Source organism: Erpetoichthys calabaricus, chromosome 4, assembly GCF_900747795.2.
Source record: "Erpetoichthys calabaricus chromosome 4, fErpCal1.3, whole genome shotgun sequence".
NCBI classification, from domain to species: Eukaryota; Metazoa; Chordata; class Cladistia; order Polypteriformes; family Polypteridae; genus Erpetoichthys; species Erpetoichthys calabaricus.
In genome coordinates this window covers 26,161,845-26,167,844 of record NC_041397.2, presented here as the reverse complement: position 1 = coordinate 26,167,844, position 6,000 = coordinate 26,161,845, and positions in this window count along the sequence as shown.

The following is a 6,000-nucleotide window of genomic DNA, read 5'->3' as shown; positions in this document are numbered from 1 at the left end:
TTAACTCTGATTTGGAGAAGATGACTGTCAATCCATCCATAACTCAACTGGCTTGGAGCCACAGCAGATTAATCTGAAGAACACTGTCCGACAAGCATAAGACACACATAACAGAGATGAAAAGCTTAGGTGTACATACTTAGCTTGTATTTTGCGATATTGCAAAATGGTCAAAAGTAAGCGGGAGATGATGCAGCATTGACAAAATCCTATACAAATTAATACAAAAATCTAGTTCTGTAAATACAGAAGAAAAATGGCACATAACAATTGATCCAGGTACCCCCTGTGGAACGAGCCCCAGACACAAACAGGCAGACATGGTATTTTGTACCACCACACGTTTATTTACAGTCTAAAAAGTGCACACACACAAACCCCAAGACTCCCCCAAAGTCCAGGCCTCACACTGAGCCTTTTCTCTCTCACTCTTCAGGCCTCTCATTGCCTCCTCCCAGACCTCGTCCTTCTCCTCACCCGACTCCAGCCCTCAAAGAAGGGAGGCGGCCCCTTATATAGGCGGCCAGCTGGGTGCCACGCCCAGCCGCGTGACACACCCCATATCTTGCAAAACTGTGCACAATAAATCTCTAGCTACACGGCCATGATGCCTTCTTCTGTTTCAGGAAGCATGCAGAATCAAAATTGGCAAAGTCTAACATCCCTTTATGTTAATCAAAATATCTCAAACCTTTGCAAGACTGCCAGGCTCTAACCTACATTACTGCTCCAACTTCATAGTATTTGATTTTTTAAAGAATTTCAGAAATGTTATCCAGCAGTAACTTCAAAATACTTTGGCTTCAGTTTTCAGAAAACAGCACTTTTCTTTTTTACTACCCTAACCAAACTATCTAACAATATCTGCCATTTTCATTACAGATCTCATCCATACCCGATGTTTTTCCATTGTGAATCTTTTCAAGCACTTCAGTCACATATTCATGAACGCAACCTCGATGTTTCCACCACAGTGTCCCCAAACAAAGGAGTTCCCAAAAGTGCTAATTCTCCTGCTTGACAATGTTTCCAGTTAAGATTCACACTTCTTTATTCTGGTGTGAGGACAAAGCCTAACCTCACAGAATCTTCAAATGATTTCTCAAAACATCTGTAGCTTCCTTAGCGTTTACACCTGGAAAAATGAGCCAAAAGCACTGATTTTTTTTCAACAACAAAAAATGTTCTTATGTGTAACAGAAACATGTTAATACCAAAACTTCATCATAATCAAAGCAGCTAAGGTATGTCTAGTGTCCACTGCTGTACTGACGCAGATTTAGTATACATGCTTTGTGTGTCACCAACGCACATAGACACTGTTTGAAGTGATGTCACAAAGCACGTACAACTTGTCACCAAATTGTGACAGTTTGGATGCAATATACTGTATCCATGACAGCCTTCCCTTAAAACCTATGAGACTTTCTTCAATAATTATGTAACATTTGGGATCATGAACTTTCTGTATATTTTTGATGATTGCCTGATACACATCCCACAGTTTACATAGATTCAGTGCACAGTGATTGGCTTCATCATAGTCATCATTATTAATGAAATGCTTGTATTTCATAATGAGAGAAAAATGACACTCACTCATAACTTTGCTGAAATGGGTGTCTGAAACAACTTGGTTTACTGTGACTTTATTGACACTGCTCAGCATAGAGCTTCATTTCAACAACTATTTTCTCCACCAGGCTATCACTGAAAAAATAATTAATAGTCCACATAATCATCAGACATCTTTAGGCCAAGGTTACTCGTAAATGGGCAACAAGAAGGTGCAGGATTTTCAACTGTAGTATGAAGCCAGAAATAAACATGAAAATCACTGAAACTTGGCACGTCGGAATCTACTGAGCAGATGTCAGTTTTACCGTCCGTGTCAACGTCTGATGACCAATTCATGTCTGTTACGCTGCTCGAAAGTTCCCAAGTATGCAAGTCGTGATCAGCTCCAAATATGCCCACTAGAAGGGGAAATCTTATTAAAAAAAAAAAAACTTGGCTAGTAACACAAAGGGCCACTTAGAATTTTTCTTTTTTTTGGTAAATAATTTTTTTTTATTTTTAAAGAGAGAAAAAGTGTGGCAATGAGAGAAAAATGAGAAAACAACAAGAATCTTTATAAAATAAAAATACTTATTCTGCACAAAAATGCTCTTTAACAAGAAAATCTCTGTGGAGCACAAATTTCAAAAAGGAACTGCCTGAAAAGTGCAAACAAATCCAAATCACAAATCCAAAGAGAAGTCAAAAACATGAGCACAAGTTCAAAAATCCAGAAAATCGCAAAAGCACAAGAACTCACCAACTCCCTAGTGCATTTGAGAATGAACTGTCAGGAACTATAGGAAATCGTCACCTTCACTGGGATGAGGGCAGTCCCTGGTATTGATGGGCATGTAGTCCTGCCTCTTGGGGAACCACAAACAAGGCACACAACAAAGGCATTGACAAGTAGACAAAATCAACTACAAAGAAATATGCAAATAAACATAAATAACATTATTATAAACAAAAGAGTCATTAATGAACAAAGGCGATATAAAATAAAGATTTATAAGCCAGCCAGGGGAGGAACCCTGGCTGAAATATAATAATGTCATTATCACTATTGCTTGATTTGAGCAATGGTTCAGTTTCAGTTTGTTCTACACCCATTGTTACATCTTTTCGATTACCGTATATACTCGCGTGTAAGTCCTCCTGCGTATAAGTCGGGGCTTGATTTTACCGTATAATTTCCGGTATTTTATAATGTCAGTCATGTAAGTTGAATGCAGAAAACTCATGCTATTGATCCAATAGATTATGATATGCTTAAGCCCACCTGAGACAGTAACATTGCCTTTTTTTTCTACGTATTGTACCTACGTGACCACACAGTAATACCCAAACTATTCCGAAGTGACGTTTGCATTGGTTTGTGTTTTTTGTATCTCACACCCTCATACACCTTTATCGTAAGAGCATCCCTTATCTACGATAGAGCATTCGATCAGAAGAAAATATGAAGCTGGTTTTAAATTAAAAATTGTTGAAGTGGCGAAAGAAATTGGTAACTGCGCTGCTGCAACAAAGTTCGATGTGTCTGAGAAACTGGTATGAGATTGGAGGAAGGAAAAAATGTAAAAATGGGCGTATAAGTCATGGTCTGATTTTATGATCGATGTTTCGGGTTTCAAAACTTGACGTATACGCAAATATATATGGTATTTTGAATATTAATGAGTTACCATAGAGTTACCACAAAGTGTCAGAACACATAAAAAGATTCATGATTTTTTGCAGCATGATGTTATTTCATCCACTAGACAGCAGCAGAACACTGCCCCTAGAATTGTTCGGGCTTAACACCGTAAAGCTGATCATTACATACTACCCTGAGTATGACTTGCGCTTAACCGTACTTACATCGATTTCTGAGCCCGTGTCAATATAGAATGGAGGAGAACACCTTAGAAAACCTCTGATGTCTCCAACAAAGGCACCTCTTCTGCCATGTCTGTTATTTAAATGACCACCAACCTGGAAGCTGCTGTTCAGTTTAGGACCAGCCTTTGATTAAGACAGAGGTGCCTCATCAAGAGCCTTTTGTTTTTATCAGGGAACAAACATTCTTTTGGTCCATGTATACATTGCATTTGTGTACCTACTTTCATTTCACCTGCTACAATCATGAAAAGTCTCAAGGAAACCTATTAACAGGAGTTTCTTTTTTAGTTTTTCTCCTTTATTGTCAACTAGTCCTATATTCTCTTAGCTGCAATTTTATGTTAGCATTACTCTCTAACATTTTAACAAAACATATTGTTGTTTGCATTGTTTATTATTTACTTTGATTTATGTGTTGATGTATGTAGATCTTAAATGGGTATTTAGTTCATTGCATAAAAGTTTTGCACTTCTACTCAGTGCAAAGCACAAACTGATTTTTTTATGACTGATATACACACAGTGCAGTAGGATACTGTTTATTATTTGTTATAGACAAAAAGAAATATTACAAATACCAATCAAATTTACTTGAAAATGTCAAGAAACCTAGAACAAATAGGGGAAAGTATAAAGATGACTGGGTTTAAGTGTCTTCAAACCTAACTGTTTTGTCTTTTATTTAGTTCACATTAAGAGGATTGCATTAATTCTCCAGGGAGGTTTACAGTACCTTGAAATAATATTCAGCCCCCAAAACTATTTTTACCATTGTAACCACAAGCCACTGAGCCCCAAACCCTAGACACAGCAATACCCAACACAACTCCAAGTTCAAATAAAGAATTTTTGTTTTCCAAAACACATTCTTCATACAAATACCAGTAAAAATAAACACTTTACATTTCTTCCTCCTCCAAAGGTGCATTTCCCACTGCCTCCTGACTCTGACTCAATTAAAGTGAGGCAGCAGGCTTTCTTTTAATATAGACCTGGGAACTTCTGGTCTCCTGTCCAGGTCATCCGGAGCTTTTCCAGGTCGTGTAGAAACTAGGGTAGTCCTCCCCTGGCAGCACCCTCTGGTGGTCACCTAATACATACACAGGGCAGTGTTTCCGGACTCCAACTCCCATGCCAACCTGTAGGTGTCGTGTTTGTGTTTAGCCCTGAGGAACACTGCCACCTGCCATGTGGGGGAATAAACTGCTCATGGTAAGCCTGCTCACCCCAGTCCATCTATTATTACCACCTGGCCGGACATGAATCTTTCCTTTATCCCAGCCAGGATGCCTGTCCTTCCTCTCTAGCACCTACCTGTACACCATTTATTGTCTCAGATTCTAAACTTACAATGAATTCAAGTACACATTGTTCTAGCTCATCAACCAAAACCATGTATCTCGTGTCAAAACAAATGAAATTGAAAGCCGCTCAGCAACTTGCTATAAAGTTAAAATCTAAATTGTGAAATTTAAAAAGCATTCCAGCCTTGTGGGAATATACAGCTAACTGTGCTCAGGTACAATTCATTACTTTGTTGATGGTCTACACCTGTATAGGAAATTCTTAGATTACCTTATAGGTGGAGTGGTGGCTCTGAGGCTAAGGATCTGCACTGGCAATCGGGAGGTTGCCAGTTCAAATCCTGTAAATGGCAAAAGAGACTGCTTTGTTGGGCCCTTAAGCAAGGCCCTTAACCTGCAATTGCTGAGCGCTTTGAGTAGTGAGAAAAGCGCTATATAAATGCAAAGAATTACTTCTCTCAATTAATGTATGAGGCTAAATGTCACCTTCCCTTGCTGAAATCCAAACGCATAAAAGAACTTTCCACAAAAGCGAACAAAAATGAAGACTAAAGAGCATTCAAAACAAGTTAGGGACATAATTAAAGAGAAGCAGAGATCTGGAGAGCCAGATCAAGACTATCTCAGAGTTTAGTCCAGACCATTATACAGAAATGGAAAAAATATTAAACTATAGTCATTGTACATGTCAGGCCGCCCCTGTAAACTTCTTAGTCAAACAAGAATGGCACTTACCATAGAGGCTACTGTGACGTCAATGGTCACTTTGACTGATTTGCTTAAGTGAGTGACTGTGATTAAGGAGGATGTTCATGGCTCAACAATCTCCAGTTCACTGCACAAAATGGGCCTTTATTGGAAAATGTGGCAAGGAAGAAGGCCTGACTGATAAAAAAAATTGCAAAACATCACTTGGGAGATACTTTAAAGATGTGGCAGGAAGTCTTGTGGTCTCATGAGATTAAAATTGAACATTTTGGCTTGAACACTAAATGTTATGTGTGGCGTAAATGTAACACTGTGCATCAGCCAGGTAACACCATCCTCACTGTAAACTGTACTGGTGTCAGGATCATGCTGTGGAGATGCTTTTCAGCAGCAGGCACTGGCAATCTGGGCAAGACAGATAAGAAGATAATTCTTGCACAAAACAGATGAACCCTGCAGGAAAATCTGCCCCCAAAATACACCCTTTGCTAGAAAGCTTAAATTGTGGAAGAAGTTTGTCTTTCAACAGAACATTGACCCAAAC